Genomic DNA, 19,576 nt, shown 5'->3' on the forward strand with positions numbered 1-19,576 from the left:
GTATATCGATGCGCGATGCCGATCAGCGGCGGTTGATATCGTACTCGCAAAGTCATCTGTAACGAATGACGTTTACGGTGCATCGCGACGTATGTCTTATGGGTTCAATGATGCAGCAAGAGAGGTATAATACGGTGTACCTGCGTACCTCCCCCCCCCCCCTCTTCCCCCCGTAGGTAGATTCTTGTAAAAAAACTGAACATCGGACGAGAGAATAAGGAGCGATGTGGTTCGAACGTGGGATTCGTCGATCCTTGAATCTCTGCAGGCCTCGCCGAGGTGACTAAACTATCGTTCCTATTTCGGAAGTTACTCAGGTGTCGCGTATGTCTTTACGTGCGCACTTTTTGCCTAGGATACTCTGCATCGAGTGCGATTTTTCTTTCGTACAGATTAGATCGCGAAGGAATCTCCTTATTCGATTCACAATTCCTAATGAACGTGACAAAGCGATCGCCGAGCGAAGCGGAAGAAAGAGCGATTCATCGATCGAAGTTCGTAACGAAATCTTCGTTTTTCAAATTTGAATTCCTCGGTTTTTCGTCGTCGTTCGTTTCGGTCGTCGTTTGATCGGTTTTGATCGGAATTCGAAGGCACGGATCGGGTGAATCCGTGCTCCGATTCGCACCGATTTAGGGGGATGAAAAAATCGTCGATAATCGGCGTAAAATGGGAAGAAAGCAGGTATATTCTGGATGAGTAGATTGCATACGTCAAAACGACGAAAGTCAACCAACGTCTTTGGCGCATGCGTACGTATTACACTTGAGTGGGTGAAAAAAATCAATGATGTTAAAAAGACTGGTATCTCGTTAGGGGTTGAATTTTCGGAAAAAACTCAAATCGCGGGAATTGCGGAGCGGCGAACGGCGCGTTTTTCGTTCCGAGTATGAATTTTCGTTACCTTCTATATTTTCGAAAATATATCGATTATTTTCATACGACCGCGATGGCGCTAGTGTAAATCTGCCGTATAGCGGTAAGCGAGGAGGTTTCCCTCTGTAGAAACCAGCCTGGCAGGTCTGGAATCTCTGGGGTCGGCTTCGTATTCGGCGTTCAGTCCAGTTCAGTTGGAAGCTCATCGTCGAGCACTGTAGGTCGGTGGCACTTGCGACGAGACGAAGTTTGTACATTCGATCCGATCCGATCCGATCCGATTTACACGCTCAACTGCAACGTACGCGGTTACAGGAAATCGGTTTCTTTTTTTTTCTAAATAAAAATCAAACAACAATTTTTTTATCCACACAATTCCGAATCAAAAGATTTTTCAAACAACGCGTTATCGTGCACAACAGACCATATTCGTACTTTGCAATAAACGATTGTTTTCAACGTCGTAACTTAAGCATAAAAAGAAAAATTCATCGTTGATTAACTAAACGAATAAATGCCAAATGATCGAATGAGTGATGAACGTCGTTGAGTGCGAAATGAAATTAATAACAACCAATAACAGTTTTACAGATTATTAAACTAACGTTCTTAATTCTTGAACTTGTTACAAGAATTTTATCGAGGTTTTTTCGTTTTTTTTTTTCGTTAGTTTTTTTTTTTTCTGTTTGTTTTTCAATGCATCAAGTGCGCGTTCTCCGGGGTAACCGAAGTATGGTGAGAAAGAGTTAATTGTACCAACGATTCTGCTGTTTTTGTGAAGAGAAGAGAGAAATAGCTAGATAGATATACGTGAAGCGAAGAAAAACAAGTGAACAGACGGAGGTGACTACTGGATTTAGTGTTGTGCAGTTTGATAATCCAGAAACGAAATTAGAGAAAAAAGAGGCTGTGCATTTTAAAGAATATAAAATTTTATACACGTATTTAAAGAAACGAATTTGCTATTTAATTTTTAAAGGGTTGGCTTTCACTCGCTGTTTTTCGTTCGTTTTAGTGCAGAGGCGGATAAAATGGCGGTTGCATTCAGTCGCGAGCACCCTTACCGACCTCAACAAATAGTTCAATGAAACAATCGAATATCAGAGTAAAAGAATTGTCACTGCCAATTACCGAGTTAATCGTTGTTCTTCTTCTTCTCCTTCTTCTCGTCATTTTTCTCGTTGGTTTTCTTTCGATTAAACCATCGACCAACTTTTTAAACAAAGAACAAGTCGAACGGTGGAGGCTTCTTCTATTTTTTTCAATCGTTGTTCGAAAAAGCTGAACTGTTGTTAGTGACAAGTGTTTCATGGGCTATTGTGAACCGAGGATTTTTCGAAAACCAGAAATCTGACGGACCGGAGAGGAGAATCGAAGGTAAGACATATCCACTGTTCTTCTTGATCTGGTTATCCTATACTTTGTACATCTCAGTTTGCGTCTTGGAATTGGCGCAACGTGCTGCGGACCTCGCACGAATTTTTTATTACAATTTAATTTGAAATCTAACAAACAAAGAACTTCTTTACAATCCGTTTATCGCAGGTTTAACGACCATTCAATTGCGACGCGCGAGCCAGAGATTAAAGCGTCACATCCATACAAACGAAATACTTTCATCTTTTATGTCCCTCCTACGGTCGGATGTACACGGACAATTTATCGTATTTCCCTCCCGCCCTTGTGCCCTCTGTTAACAGAAAAAGAAAACTGATTATCGATTGATCGATACGTGTTCAAATTCAAATGAGCCTGGGATCGTAAAAAGAAAGCCGAACGCTACGCAGAGAAAATCTCGAGGTTCTTCGTTACTCTACAAGCGATTTCGTGAAAATCGAACACGACGTGATATAATACAACATCGGCGAGCACCGCTATGTACATAATAACTATTAATAATTTACAATTCCCGTTGATCTCTTCGGGTTATCGGAGTTCGGAGAAAGCGCTTGCATTATATACGTGTATTATAGATAGGTGGTAACCCATACGTCCGTAGAGCTCCTTTTTTCTGTTCCGAAGAGCTTCATAATATTTCTCCGAAGCGGAATTAACAAATACCGTCGGAGGTTGAGGACGAGTAAGTTTTGTTTGGTAATTTTTGGCTTTTCCTCGAATTCCCAGCATGTGCACCTTAACCTTCACCGTCGCCACAGCGGTCGTCAGCCGGGCAGCGGTAGTGCGAGCATATTATGCTTTATACCTGTCTATAAATTTCTAGGGAAAGAACCGAGCGAAGCGAAACGAAACTAAACGAAACTCAAAGCGCGCGCTTATATTATATGCCTACCTGCCTCATTCGAGTCGTCCGTCGTTACTTCTTCGTCGGCACAAATATTGCCTGTGGTTAATTAACATTACATCGCTTACCCGGTGTATGCATACACTGGTGGAGAGTTACCCGCCAGCGTACTCGAGTAAACGCTAAAAGTTTTCTGCTTTATAGTTTTACGCGTGACGTTGGCCGCACTCCCTCATTTCCAATGTCGTTCGTAATCGGCTGATTTTCGAAAAGGTATATTCGTGGAGTAAAAGATTAAACGCGATTCGAAATTTTCGCCCCAGTCCGGTGGCCGTTTTCCGCGCTTTATTTTATTCGAAAGCTGAAGAAATGATAAGAGGAAATTTGAAAATCGAACTTCCATATAAATATATAGGTATAGATATACATCCGATCGAGCGGGGAGGAAATGTGCTTCGGCAACTATACGAATCTATTGACACTGCTTAAGTCCTAAAATGTTTGATCTTAAGTTTTTAGACAAATATTTTTCAACCTCAAACACTCGCGATAAGTTCCCCCCCGCACCTATATGCACATGTGTTTAATGTGTATATCTTCTCTCGGGTGTTGTACGGCTGTGTTTTTCTCTATCTATATTCTATCGTACGCGTTCGCGGGGTGCCCCCGTTATTATCCGAAAAACCCGACTCGGTGTTTCGCAACTCTGTTTACCGGCGGCACACAAAAAACATTATTCAGTAATATACGATTTAATATACGTTTACATACATATTAACTCCTATACCTATATATATATAGAGGCCACGTAGGTACGTTGAGCAAACTTCACGGGGATGGGAAAAATTGGGAGGAAGATAAAATATCATTTTGTAACGCGTGTGCAGCGTGCGAGTTTAAATTTTCACAAATGAAAAGACACGGGTAATCGAGCGATGGTTGGGTTATCGATTGTTTCGCGCATTTTACAGGCGTGATCTAAAAAAACACCATTTCATTATCGAGCGAGGAATTGATTTATTCGACGCGCTGGGTTCATACTCTTCTAGAACAGGTGTGCGACCGTAGAACGTTTCCTCGATCATATCGATTAGCTGATCCGCGAACGAGATTGTTCGCTTACTTGAGATTATCAATTTTGCAACGTCCGCGAGATTCCACGATCAGTTTAGTTTCGCACGGCTCTCGGTCGTAGTTATAACCTTTGCCGGTTTTACCTGCGTTTCTCTCTTATCCAGTTGAAAAAAGTTCCGTCGCTTTCTCTTCCCCCATTATATTATATATACTTGTCATTTCGATTAGATATCGGATGATTTCTTCGCCGCTTCCTCCAACGATATCCGTTGATACGGAGTATATACATTATATATATATATGTATACTACAGTACGGGCCCGTATAATCGTCGACGCGTACTTACACGCTATACGGCGAGACGACACTCTGTCTCGCCTTTTACATTCCCGCGTCGCCGCGTCGTTTTATTTCGCGATTAAATTAGTCACGGTCTGACCTGATGTACAATCAATTTGCCAGATAAGTTCGTTGAAAAGGTTTCAGGAGGTTGCGAATTCCTAGCGGTATAATTGGGTGGAAGTTATTTCCTCTCTTTCTATTTTATATCCACCAACAATGAATGCGGAATGTATATTGTGCCGATCCGTTTAATTAATATCACAGGTATATATAAATATATATATATGTGTGTGTGTGTGTGTGTGTGTGTGTGTGTGTGCGGACGTTGAGAAGACCGTTAAATCGCAACAACTCCAAACAGCTATTATCGCGTGTGTCAGTTGTTGTGATCGGAATTTCATACGTACAAATATAACCACATCGTCGTTGATATTACAGTCGTTTCTTTTATTGGAATAATTCTGGGAATCGCGCCCCTACTTTTTCAGATGTTATAATAATCTCTGGAGATCCGACGCGATACGAACTAGGCTTGTAATAGCCATTAAGCGACTAAACTTGGTGCCTTAATGGCTCGCGTACTTACCGCGGACACGTCATTCGGTTTCGTTGAACTGTTTACCTACTTGTAAAAATCGTTCGCAATCGTCGGCTGTTTTTGATTAACCGAACGGAACGTAGATACCGGTATCATCTCCGTGTACACCGCCGCCGACGTTCGTTGCTTCGCCATTTTTTCGGGTCGTTAGATTTTCTCGGAAGTTTAGCGAAAATTTGAAACGTCTCCTTCAAAAAAATGAATCTCACTGATCTCGCCGATTGAACTATAGATACCTATTATACGCACACGTGTGTAGTACCAACGAATGATCCACTTGAGCCGTACAGTCGATGTTACGATAAGTTTTATTCGACTTTGAAATTTTTCGCATATCCTAAAACCGAACCGTTTACCGTGCGTTGAACTCTCCGGTATTCCATGATATTCTCGTATCCCATGGATACGCGACTATACGCTTATATATGTAGGTATATCTATGTGTTCGCTCATCTTTCAACTCGTCGTCAGATACGTACAGGTATAGGTACGCGGGTTAGGTAAGACTCGGCTATGAGTTTGAAACGTTTCAAAGTTTCGAGCGAAGAGAAGAGAAGCGAAGAAAAAGAAGCGAGAAAGAGAGACAGACGGAATGTGGATGATGTAGGGAAAAAAACGTAGAAAAATATACATATAGGTACGTGGAGAGGAAGAAACCATCGCGTCCGCAAAACTGAATAGATTCAAATCTAGTTTTTACCGTCAGTGCGCGATAGACGCTGTAAATCATACGGTGGGCAGGCAGGCAGGCAGGCAGGCGGGCAGGCGAACGGAAAAGCAGAGGCAAGCGCAGCCAGACGGACTGGGTACGTCTATCTAAAATCTAGGGATCTCTACGAGATGTATTCACTTCGGCAGCGGGTTATACTCCTGTCCCCGGGCATCAGGTCTCCGGAAAGCTACCCGCGTATGCGTGTGTATTTATTCACGTATAGGTACGACGACGTAGGTACCCCCCCGACGTACGAGACAAACGTGAGCGTGCGCCGCGATATGAGCCGGGCGAATAGTAGCGGCATGGAAACGCGACCGGTGGCAGGGAATACAATATCGCACGATCTTGACAGAGTATTATTCGCAAGGCCATATTTTGACCCGAGATATTACGAACCGATGGGGTGAGCAGCGCGCGCGCGGCTTCCACTTCCAATACATACTACACACCTCTTATCCCCAGCATCCGATTTTCGTTTCCACTCGCGTTCTCATCATCGTCGTCGTCGTCGTCGTCGTCGTCCCGGTTCTGTTTCCCATTATCTCGTGTGTACCTTCGCCGTTTAATTGTCCTTGGCGCGTTTCGAGACGCGGCGGTAGAAAATATTCCGCCGCGACGTGCGAAGGGATACGCGAAACGATTCGCGTGATTCGAAAATTCCGTAATTCGGTTTGTCGCACGGTATGCGGGGCGAGCGGATTCATCCGACTTGTATGCGCGGCCGCTTCCTTACCCTGCGACACTTGGGATCAAAGTAGGTACGTCGTAAAATGTATGTGCATACCCATTACGACGTGTATACGACGAAGAGGAATTTCTTATAACTATTTATGACGTATCCTGCACGGAAAAATGAAACTATGGTAGAAAACGAGAAAAAAAGAAGCGAGCAAGAGTAAAAGCAGAAGCGTAAGCATGAAAAGAAGAGATGAGGTTCGTACGGGTTGGGGGGGCACGAGGGAATTCCTGGAAGTCTACTCAAAACGCGCTCAAGATTTACAACGTCGCGTCCTCGGGATACACGTACGCAGACGTCACACTCGCCTCTCAGGACGACGACGACGACGACGACGACGACAATTACCTTGATTCTCGGGATCGAAAGTACGCGAGGGGGGCCGCTCCGCGGCCGCCGTTGACGCTGCTCCCGATCATCGTGCTGCTCGCTGCACGCTCGGTGAAAATAAAAACGGTGAAAAATTCAGAAGAATAAGGCCAAGGAGACGAAAGAAATTAGAAGAGAAAGAAGAACTTACGAAATTGAATAGCTATTATGTACCGCATTCTCCAAAGTTATAAAGTTACCGTGCGATGCAACGATTCCGATTCTTAGCTCAAAAATCTCCGTAGATTTGATTGGACTTTTTCATTCTCTTTTTTTCATTTTATTTTATTTTATTTTTTTTCTTCTGTCAATTTCTTCGTAGAGAGAGTTTGAGGAAAGTTGGTTACCGGGCAACCGACGCGTAATCCCTCGAAGTATTCGAGTCTATATCGAAGTAGAATTGCCGCGCGGTCGCGTGAGTATACACAGGACTTATTGTTAGCGAAACTGGTGGTATTGGTATACACTGTACATGCACCGTTTGTTCAAATAAACCTTTATGTGAATTATTTATCCGACGGACAAACGTTCGAATGTGCTTTGCTTTTATTTTCCATCATTTATTCACGGGGAGGGGGGGGGGACTCTTCTGCATCGAACGCGATCCACGCCCGTATCCCGATTCCAGATTTTATATACTTTATATACATATACATTCACAAATATATTTGTACACCTGTGTCGCCTCGAATGTATTTCGAATACGTACGCGCAGCTTATACCTATACGCACACCTGATCTGCGATGTCCCATGCGAGCAGCACGAGAGCGACGATTTTCCAAAAAAAAAAAAAAAAAAAACAAAACAAAAAAAGAAAAAGAAATAAGAACAAAGATACGAAAGGAAAATTCCCTCGGCTCGCACAGATTCCACCTTGTATCCGTTCCCTAAGATCTCGCCAGCCGGGCTTACGAGTTTTCTGAATTAGTTACACGTAAAAAGCAAAAAAAAAAAAAAAGAAAAAGAAAAAAAAACAACGCAAAAGAAGTAATAGTAAAATTGATTGAGGAAGAATAGATTTACCGTGCATATTATATCGCGTGTACTCCAGTATAGAAGCGAACGGAGTTGAATCTAAATCGCGTGAACGTACTGCAGCGACCGCTGTACGTACATACGTATTGTATGTATGTATATATATATGTATATAGGTGCCAATAAAGTGGTGATTTTACGCCTGTACTTCGCGATGGTCAATAACTCAACGTTCGCTCATTTAAAGGGCAGGTAGATGGGTAAGGATATAAAAATGTGTATACGTATATACCGTGTACCGGCGATCGTCGATGAACGGATAGAAGAAGAGTGCGTATCGTTAAAAATTATACCGTCTCACGTGAACTCTCTTACTGATTTACGATTTGTCTATACGGAGAGCGGCTTAATCATCGTCATCCACCTTGCGTTATACCCTCTCGTACACTGTATGTGACGAGCGAAGGCACCTTAAACTGAGCGTATAAAAATTATCTACCGCAATATTCTCCTACGGGATCATTGTTATTACTCGGAGATCGCGTCGCCTAGTCGTTGGTACGTAAAATTATTGATCGAAAAATCGATGAAATCCACATTCGCCCGCGGAAGTGCAAAAAGGAAGAGATGAAGAAGAGGGGAAAAAAAAACAAGAAGGAGAAAAAGAACGAAATAACGAAAAATATATATATATATTAAACAAACTGACAATTACAGATGGATGGAAAAAACAAGAGGTTCGAAAGTATACGGACACCCCGCTGTGCGAACGAATGAAAGAGTACCCTGCGTTATACGTCCTATGTGTACTAATGCATGTACAAATAAATGTACATGTACACCTGGCGAGGTTAATTTCGATTCAAAGTCCTACTGTCCTGTACGGAGGAATAAAGAAAAGAAAAACAAAAACAGAAAAAAACCAAAAAGAAAAAATGAATCATAATCAATCTAGCCGGGGTTACGCAAGTGTGTATACATATAATATTCGTGATCGCTGGGGTGTGTAGGTATGGCTCTGGTGTACCCGTATACCTATAGCCCAATATACTGGGAGATGCATGCCTGTCCATATGTCAAATCACGTTACAATATCTGACAAGTTTACTTGAAATCGGGGGACAGGTATAGAGAGCGACCGGGTAACATTATACTACCAAAGAGTAGGCAGACGTATTATAATATACATACATATATATATATGTATGTATATATGAGTACGATGATCACACAATCGAGGAGATCGTGTGTAACGCACGCGTTTTTCTCCGACGTTTAAACGCACACGAGCGCTCGCACCAACGTGGGCTACGTGCGTTATGTAGCGCGGTAGTAAAGCAGTAGAGCGGAATCAAGGGTGGAAGAAAAGTGTGCACGTATACCTGTACAATGCGCTTACGCATGTGGGATATGTCTTCATTAAAATTTATTGGAAATCTAGAGCGCGTAATTAACGTCTTTGATCATCGCATCAAAACTATATTATTGCTGTTCGAGGATCAGGATAATAATAAGCCGTGAGCTAGCGGATTATATACCTAGGTACCAACCCACACCTTTTGTACTCTATGTGTATATAGCGCGCTGTATACCATATACCTGCAAAGCTGATTTTATATATCTCCTCCGCGCGTATAGGGCGGATTAATTATCCCCCGTGTTATACGGGGGTCAGGTAAAGGGGAGAGGAGGTCATAACGTTTTCATATTGCGTAAACTTTTATTCTCCCCGATAACGACAACGACAATGAACACTGTCCTTCTTTTTGAACTCGACGTCTCGCGGGAACGGAAAGGAACGTGCTCTACGCACCGTAAACGTGAAAATCAAAGATAAATAACGCGCGGATGAAAAAAGATTACCGAAATCCGAAGGCGAATTTCGCAACGAATTAAAAATAACGCGACGCTCGCGTCCGTCTCGAGAGAGTGTAATTAAAATATGCGAGTTAGCCGGGAATGATTTACGACTGTCGCGGTATTCGTTTTCCGGCAAAGTCGTTGATGTTTGAGGTAATCCTAATTTGCAAAACCAGTCGTGGTCGCGGGTAGCCGCCGATACGCGGTGGTCGCTCGTCAAAGACCACCACTGCCGAATTTCGTACGCTACGTATACGTATCATACAGCGGTATGTCCTTATAACCGGCAAAAAACCTCGTGAAATTCCGGCGGGGGGGGGGGGGTCATTAAATTTTGCGAGAGGTCGACTGTAAGTTAAGTTTAATCGGTGACACGGGAGTATCGTATGTAAATGGGGATTTTGAAGATACGGCGAAGTCTGTCTCGTCGTACGATACGCCGCGTTTGCGAATGGCTCGAACGAGCGGCGCATAGGAAGAGGAAAAACGTACAAAAGAGGAAACGGGAGGAAAACAGAGGAAACTAATTAGCTTTGAAAAATAACCGCCGCTAAGCCAGATGCCGGAATGTCAATCCACCGACGTCCCGCGAACAAAGTGAAAGCGCAAAGTATGCGTAGCATCCTAAACTTCTTCTCCGTGTCACAAGTTCAACCTTTGTACATCGGACACACGTAGTGGTAGCTACTGCCGCCGCCGCGGCTCTCGTATTGTACGAGCAGATGCTGCACAAACGAATTATTCACATTTACATATCATATGCATACCGTAACACGACGAACGTGTGATGCACCTACACTTACGTAGAGTAAAAGTATACATACGTGACTACCTATCGATAAGATTGTACATAAATGATACTCGGCGTGTTGAAGAAATGGAAAGTGAAAAAAGTGAAGGAGCGTTCGGAGCGTGATTCTTTGACGAAAATCCATTGGGCGTTCCGCGCCCTCCGCAGATGGAAACCTTGACCGGAAGTTCGGTTCGCGGTGAATATTTGCGCCCGCTCGGTCCTCATACGCGAATCTAACCGTACAGCTACTGTACAATACAAGTGTGGCGTAAGTTCCGTTCCACGAAACTCGCGGCTCGAGTGCGCTTTTGAAATCGTGGTACTCTCGCAGCGGAGTTGCACGGTGGCGGTATAGAGGTACCTACAGGGAGAGCGTGTACTGCACTTATAGGCTTTTATCGTGACCACTACTTTCAAGTGTCCGTTCTTCCGTGCAGTTGTACAGCTCCAGCGGCAGTTTTTAGCTCGACTTCGCCCCGCGTTCAAGCCGCATGTAAAAATACGCGGTCTTAACGCCGGTGGAGAAGGAAGGTGAAACGAAGAGGGCGGGGAGGGGGAGGTCGTTCGAGGGTGGCGCAGAGGTGTATCGGTACGCTCTCCGTGAAGAGAGAGAGAAGGAACGAGAGGAAGGTAAAAAAAAAAAAAAAAAGAAAAAGGAGGTCGTAAATTTCTGACAATCAAAAAGGGCCCCGCGCGCGAGCAACAATGTCCAGGATGTATGCCGCAGGTAACATAACCCCGGAGTCTCGTGGTTATGGCTAGTTATGGGCGTTCTCAAAGAAGATTCACTCGCAAGCGTGTATTGTACGTACGATTTACAAACACACGTGAGATCGCCTCGTGCGTGTCCCGTCGTACGCGCACGAGAATTCGTGGTCGTGCGATGAGAAAAGGATTCGCAAGGCGAGTAGCTCGCTCGTTCGCTGCCAACGCACGCGCGCGCGCGCCCGCTATCGCACGACAATATATATGTATGTATATATGTATATATGTACAGGTACCCGCGGGTATATATATACATACATATATATATATATGTACCAAAATTTACGTTCACTTATATCCAGCATGTGAGGAACGGTCCGTATTATGGTACCCAAGGTAGAAAGTGCACCGAGAGACGACGACGACGACGAATATAGCGGAGAACAATACCTCTGAGGTAAAAGCAAAAAAAGGAAACCGGAAAGTTACGCCCACTTCCCGAAAATGGTTGTCCGCGTGTCCAGAAGAGAGAAAGATCCAAAGAAAGGAGAAAAAAAAAAAAGAAGCGAAATAATAATGATCGGAATAAGAAAAAAAAAAAGAAAAGAAAAACACGAAGAAGAAGAAGGAGGAAAAAAACGGAACAGCATATAACGCATAAAAGAAGTGACACGCCCGGAACAACTAGACAACTCTTGTTCACCGCGGGCGGATCGAGAAGAACCGGAGGACCAGGGGGAGCGGCGAGGACTCGCATCGCGCACTCGCTCGCTCTTTTTTTCTCTCTCCTCTCTGCCTTCCTCTCCTATCTTAATTCCCCTCTTATGCAACGCGAGGCGAAGACCAGCTCTCGGCGAGATGTTGTTCCTCTGTGTGTCGTTCGCTCGGGCTGCACTCTCTTCCCACGAAATCTGAGACGGTTGCCGCCGGCCATCGCCAGGATTCAAGGATTTTTAAGTTCGGACGCAACAGCGGCAGCGCGCGCCGACTCCTCCGATAACCCGGCTTATATGCACCGGCACCGAACTTACGTGTATACCTGTGTGCGCACCGCTCAACCTTACCCTACCCTAACTAAAACCGTTTCGCCCGTGTATCCCCGTCCTCGTCTAGCGTCAAAAGAAGCACCACCACCACCACCACCACCATACCCGCGCTCCACCGAGCCACTAGAGATTCGGGATCTTTCTTTGCGAGCGAATTCTATCCGGCCAATTGAAATTCCTCGGGGTATAGCGCGATGTATAGAGGCAGATGCGGATATGCAGTTGGGGCATCGGGTACATCAAATATTTGACTTTCTCGAAGGAATTTCGAGATGTTACGGTACAGATAGAAAAGGTGTACCTCTATTCACAATCGGCGTACAGGTATATCGGTATGTGTGCCCCGTTCACATCCGGATCTCGCGATGCCGCAATGAAATTCAAACAGAGGAGTTCCTGGATAGGAGGAAAAAGGAAAGAAAAAAAAAGAAAAAAAGCGAAGGAAGAAAAGTTGAAGGCGAGCCGGAGAGAGGAATATCTTTTGAAGCTCGGTGTTCGCTGGCGTTCGAGTCACGGTATCGGGATGGTCCATCCCTCGACTTTGGTTAGCGCGGGACGACTCCCCGATATCTCACGGGGGGGGGGGGGGGGGGGGGGTAAAAGACGCTACGTAGAAGTAGTAGCATGAATCAAACGCAAATACGGAGCACCTTCGAAGATCCTTTACAAACAGTACCCGCCGGTATCCATCGTACGTATTACGTACGTTGAACTTTTACCCAACGTTTGGATTGGCACGAACCGCGCAATGGCAATGTTACTCAACCGCAACGTTGCGCCGCCCGCGCGCTTCCGATATACCACTGCGGATATACACATGTATACATATATTTTCCTCTGTACGTATGGTATAGATGCGGTGGTGTGCATCGGGCTTTCTGAATCGCGAAGGTAACGCAACGTAACATATAATATAACGACGTGAACTTAAACCCAAAGTCGAGCCAAGCGAAGCAAACAACCCATCTTAACCGCTGCAGGGAGGCTTCGAGGCTCTATTCAACGAATTTTACGCCAACGGTTTTATTATATATCATACGCCTTTCTCGCGTGGAGGCTGAAACCTCTGAATTCGAAATAAAAGAGTCGAGAAAAAAAAAAGTGAATGAAATAAACGAAAAATATATACATACATATATATACGAAAAGATATAAAACGAAAGACACGAACAAACAATCGGATGTCGCGCGCGCGTTTCGTCGTAAACTTTAACGATCGGTTATTTTTCTCTGCTCCGTGGGCATCGATCAAACGGATTTTCATCGTTATCTTTTGCTTATCGTTATTCAATTTTTTTTTTTCCCCTTTATATTTCGTATTTTCGACGTTTCTTCTTTTATTTTATGTAACCTGCGCTCGGTAGCGTCGTCGCGGATTCGTGTTTTTTTTTTGTTTTTTTTTCAATTTTTTTTCAATTTTTTTCTTCCCTCGGTCGAGCTGCTTTCGCTGATGCGCGATACACCGATATTTCTACGTCACCGAGCCTCCCCTTCTTCTCTTCCGCGCTCCCGTCGCTCTCCTCTCGCTCCCGTCTTTTGACTGGAACCACGCGCGTTTCCTCCGCACCCTACCGACTCGACTCTCTTTAGCCGCGGCACAATCTCCGATGTTTAATCTCGCCCGGAAGAGAAATTACTCTTTAGTCGTACGGCGTGTGCGAAGGTGAGATCGAAGACCCCGGAGGACCTTAGATCACCCCTTTTTTGCAAGCGGCATTGAATGGGCGAAGTGCCTATAGCAAAGGGAAAACTCGGAGGAAGAATTTCGGGAAAACAAAGGACGTCCTTTCGGTTTATACCGTATCCCCCCCGGATCCGCGAGCGGTCACCGCAAACTCCTAGTTTCTCCACGGTTTTATCCTACGCGATAAACCCGGTGCGGGTAAATTCAATTTCGCCGAGGCGTAGACCCGCGTGTATCGGTCCTCTTTCTGTACGGCTAATACTCTTCGAAACGGGAGGAGGGGTGCGCTGGTTCTCCCGCCCGCTTCGGACGGGTCGTCGGTGTCTTCTTCCTCGTATGCCGTTGAGAACGCCAACGTGTATAGAATATAGTTGAAGAGTGGCTTATCGATCGGGCTCCCGCACGCCGGCTACCCCCCATCCCCGTCGTCCTCTCCAGCCGCATCCCGCACCCCGTGTACACGTGAAAACTGAGGGGAAACTATGTCGCGAATGGCTCACCGACCTAATCGCAATGAATTAACTAATTTCCTTCGCCGTTGTCTCACCCGACGTTCCACGTAAATACCTGTCATCCCTGTCAATTAACGTGAATTCCAGTTAATAGCATCCTCCGCGGCTCCGTATCCCTTCGACGGAATCGCCGAGGAGGAGGTGTCTTTTGAGGATAATAAAAATCACTACCGCCCGTAGAACGCTGAGCAGTACCGTTAATTGCTCTATACTTACTACGCTTTACGATTTTTATCTTTGAGTGTGTGTCTTACTTTTCTCTTCTTTTTCGTTTTTTTGTCTTTTTATTTTGAGCATCCCTTTTCGGCCGTTCGTTCGAACTCGTTCTCCGGTATTTTCATTCTCGCTAACCGGACTGACGGTCGAACGGTTTTCGAACGTGAGAGAGAGAGAAAAGAAAAATTGAAAATCTGATTCCGCTGGGGATCCTAGGCTACTGTTTGTACAAGTTTTTCGATCCGTCGTCTCAATCGCGCTCTCTGCAGAGAGGTAATAAATATAAAAAACTCTTCGATCGACTTTTGAACTTCGAAAATTTCGAATCCAGCCACGAACGGAACGTTAGCCGCGCAGCCGAACTCCTGACTTTCGTTAAACTTGGGGCGAAAATTGTTCTCAAACGTTTTGTCGTGGCGAGCCCGAGTTTTCTTTGTACACCCGTGTATATATATATACGCAGGGTATACCTGTGTACAGGTAAATAAATTCACGTAGGTTATATTATAGTCGTGGATTTATACAACGCATCGCGGAGCTGTGCAATCGTGCCTCGGAGAATTGTGCAATCGTCCATTAGCACGGACGTGTTTGCCCGAATTTTACGCCATTTAGAGATTGTCCGATGAGAACGAGAATAACTGGCTTTTGTGAGCTGATTCAGCAGCTACGTCCGTCCCGAAGTCTCTTTGTCGGCGTTTTTGGCCCCTCCGTTGAAATCCCGACCTTCCTTTCGTAGACCCACCAGTTCAGGACCGATTCTTCTTTTTCTTTTTCTTTTTTTCTTTTCTTTTATTTTTTTTTTCTGTTTTTCTCTCTCCTCTGTTTTGCGGGGCGCTCCTCGCAACGCGGTGGTGACACCGGGGTACGTTGAGGGAAAAATCGTACAAACAGTCGGAGGCATCGTAGCGAAACGAAGAGGTGACGATGAGTCGGAAGATTTTGTCGCGTCATCGGAGGACGCGATTGCGAGGTACCTGCAGGAGAACAGAGAGATAGAAATTTTCGATCTTTTCCCGATTCCCGATTTTCAATTTTCTCTGTAATCTCGGAACGCCGCGAGTTGAATAATTACACGCCGCACTGAAATCCGGTAAACGTATAGGGTGTGCCCGGTATTGTGTATCCGTGTATTTGTCAACACGTTAAATAGCCGTGCGTCTTTTGTAGCGTCGTGCTGAGACACCTGGCCAACCCAAACCTGGATATAATGGCGGTGTATGCAGCCTTGGGGTAGAAATGGAAGCGGAACTAACCCCGCGCCAATAGCTCGGAGGTAACCCTCTGGTCAATTTGTCGTACTAAAGGAAACTATAAATCTGGATCGAGTCGAGTCACACCGACTGTGAAACGATTTTCTAAACGCGCGAGCTGCGAAGGAAGGAAGAAAAAAACAGTAGAAAAAAAAAAATTACGACGGCCCGCCAACGTGTACACTTCGCACACCGATATTATAAATATAAAAGTGTACACGCCGCGTGTATAATATGTATATAAACGACGAGGGCAGCCCGAAAACCGAGAGAGATGGAATAACGTATAAAACGAACGGGCGAGAGTCGAGAGAGAAATGCAAAGCAACTAATGATTAATGGCGTACGGCAGAGGAGATATATATTCTTCTCAAATAGAAACGTAGGTCATCTTATATATATATATATATATATATTTTCTCCTTGCACACGCGTTCCTTAATTTTTATTTTATATTTTTTCCATCCAATTTTATTTTTCTCTCAGTCAACCTTTTTTTTTTTAATTTTTTTTTTTTTTCTATTAATATTTACAGAAGTAGGTCATGTCGGATCGATATCTTCGAACAGAAGCAATTTAAAAAGTCAATTAACGCCGATGCCACTGTTACCGCTGCCGTTGGTAATTCTTAACCCGATCCTGTTACGTACGGGCAACGATTCCCTCTTTTTTTATTTTCCGATTTCAAGCAATCATCGTCTTTTGTGAGCACTCGCCTCGCGTAGTCGGACGCACCGGCGTCTCGGCTCGAGAACTTCACTTTCTTTCGCGGTAATCTCGAGATACCGAAATCGACGCCCCCGAAAAAATGGGCCCTTTGAAGTTTCCCTTTTTATCTGGCCCACGGTTCCCTCTCTCTCTCTCTCGCTCCCTCCTTTCATATTTTCCTCGCAATCTTATTGCGGTGGAGTTGTTCGGCACTCGAGGGGTTACATCTGCGCCCGGCGTGGCTCACGTGGTGGTATGTAACCGGCGTAAATCAATTTTTCGACAAATTGAGCCACGCGGTCGAATTTCGGGGTAATTTGGTAGGCGTTCGTTCTCAAATCCACACTTGAGACGGGGGTCGTCAACTCCCGTAAAATAGAAAAAAAAAAAAAAAAAAAGTAAAACACACTCGCTAAATATTTGCCTTTTGCCGCATCGCTGCGAACCGACTAAGCACGTGGCTTTTTTTTTTTTTTAGAAAGTACACGCACTGCGCTCGAGCGTGTACGTGAACAAATACACGCGCGCACACCCGTTCAGCCCTACTAATTGTGATTTATGATTTCTCACGACTTCGAGTTCTCCGGGTGGACGTGTGCGTATACCTACCCACCTTTACCGCCCCACCGTATCGGTGGGTGGGAGTTTTATTTTTCCCTTCCGAATCTCTTCTTTTTTTTTTTTTTTTTTTCGTTTATTTTTCTTCACTTCGGAAACGACGCTCGTTCCAGGGCCAAAGTATCCTGCCCGTATAATCACTCGGTACGGAAGCAACTCCCAACGATTAAGAAGTCACAAAACGCCCGAAGGGCTTACGCACGCCACCCGTACGGACCGCGCGCGGTACACCGCGCGCCGATGCTGAATATATTTTTATACTCGTCGGCTACATTAGCCTTTGTAGATAGGGCTAAGTGCTCGTCGATAATCTCCGAGCGAGTGCCGGTCGACATCGGCGCTCGGTCTGGCTCCGGGTCCAGGTCCAGGTCCAGGTCCAGCTCCGTATCGAGGAGTAGAGAAGCCGAGGTGCGTGGGGCGAGGGGGCGAGGGGGCGAAACGAGGGGGCAATATGCGCCTCATCAAAGCGGAGTCAATCGGAATGAGTAAGAATACAGGCATCTGGTACGGCGCCAGTTTCGGGTTCACATTATTATACGAGTTCTATCTATCCATCGGGCTGTACGGTCGGCCCATTTACGCATCCGAACCACCACCACGTCACAGATATGTCGCATCGATCCTGTTCGCCGGGTCGCCCCGGAGGCTGATGAAAATCGAACTTCCGATTTTTGGCGTTCGACTGCGATCGCCGAACGCAGTAGAGAGGTGACTTTGAAGTTTGATTTTTGATTACTTTTTAGTGCGCGTTGCGCCGTTATTTTTTATTATTTATTTTTATTTTTTTATTTTTTTTTTTTCTCGTCTCGTCATAAATTTCAGAGTGGACGGATACGTGTACGAAATGATCGTTTCGAGCAACTGAGAAAAGATCGATGTTGTGCATATTGTTGGGGAACAGAAGTTTCACGGAGGGGTTTTTCGACGAAAATAATTTTTATGGCTTCTACTTACGACTAAGTCAGCGGTTTCCAAACAATGATCGAAAAGATGTTCGGTAGAAGCTTTAACTTAACGACGGGGGAGAATGGAGAAAAAAACAAGAAAAAAAAAATAAGGAAAAGGAATAGGAAAAGTAGGGAGTAGATAGTTTCTTCGGATGCGCGTCGACCTATACTATGTATACTATATGATACCTACGTATGGGGGATCTTGAATTTATACTATGGGAGAGAAAAAGTCTTTTCTTTTATTACAGCCGTAACGCAGCTTATGTAAAAGATAAATCTCGAGGAATTCGAATGAAAGTCAATTTTTACGGACCACTGCCAGAAATCGTGAATATTTTCATCTCCTTATAAGTTCCGATGCTCGAGATACGTTACAAAAAATTCGAAAAACAAAGAAAAATCACCGATGCCTCCGTTAGTCACCGATTAGTCATGTCCGGATTTTCGTCGTTCGTTTTTCGAACATATCATCTCCGATCAAAAATAAGTCGTATTACAAAACTGTGTGCTGAGCGGCCGGAGGTGCGGAAGTTGGATTCGGTTCCCGACATCCGTGCGTACAAACTATAAACCATGTTATACGAGCGACCTTATAGATTTACGGCTACGATGTTTGATTTTTCGAAGATTATAGCGAAGTGTGCAGTCTCCGCGCGGAGATCGGATAGTCGACTAACGTATGTACAGACGTGTGTCGGGCGTGAAAATCGTCGTGTGAAAGCAAACGAGTGTAACCGGCTCGAGGTTTATTATTATTCGAGACTTTTTTAAAGGCGTTCGCGATGATTAAAAGAAAGACCATAATGCCGAATGGCAACAAACTTTTCATCCTTCTTCTTGTATATAAAAATCGCGCTGCAGTGAGCGCTGCACGTGTTCGCGCCGCGCGGCGCCGGTGATCAAAATATTACAAGACCCGCGGGTCTTTAGCTCGTAAAAATTCTGTGTACGGATGTTTATTTCTCTTGCACACATCCGAACTGGGCGTAGGCGCCGCTTCCTTTTTTCCTTTACGCCAGAAATTTTCATCGACGCTCATCACGGAACGCGTCGGTTCGATCCAATTTTCGTCGTCGTGTTGCTCGTCGTCTCTATTTTTTTGCTTTTGTAACTAACCTGACGTAACTTGGCTCGAGTTATCTTGTTGTTTTTTTTTTTTTGTTTTTTTTTTCTATCTTTTTTGATTTCGTTCGGTAGGCCGATCTCCGGCTCATTAGGCCTGGGGTTTGAAAATTTTGAAAGATCGTTCGACCGTCTCATTGCGTTAAAGTGACAGAATCGTCGGCGAACGCGACTCTACGAT

The 19,576-nt window shown here is 44.8% G+C and overlaps 1 protein-coding gene across 15 annotated transcripts in view; it reads left to right on the forward strand.

The window, feature by feature from the left end:
* Nucleotides 1–1,053: 1,053 nt before the first annotated feature.
* LOC105690203 (ephrin type-A receptor 4) overlaps nucleotides 1,054–19,576 on the forward strand; it is a 122,293-nt gene continuing 103,770 nt past the window's right edge. For 13 of the 15 annotated variants that reach the window (XM_012407821.3, XM_020854732.2, XM_012407826.3 and 10 more), the window contains exon 1: nucleotides 1,054–2,253. The gene's annotated coding sequence lies outside the window, so the exon portion shown is untranslated. The remainder of the gene's footprint in view (nucleotides 2,254–19,576) is intronic. The other 2 variants (XM_012407825.3, XM_012407829.3) reach the window with 1 other exon arrangement.

This window comes from Athalia rosae, chromosome 5 (genome assembly GCF_917208135.1).
Source record: "Athalia rosae chromosome 5, iyAthRosa1.1, whole genome shotgun sequence".
Lineage (NCBI taxonomy): Eukaryota > Metazoa > Arthropoda > Insecta > Hymenoptera > Athaliidae > Athalia > Athalia rosae.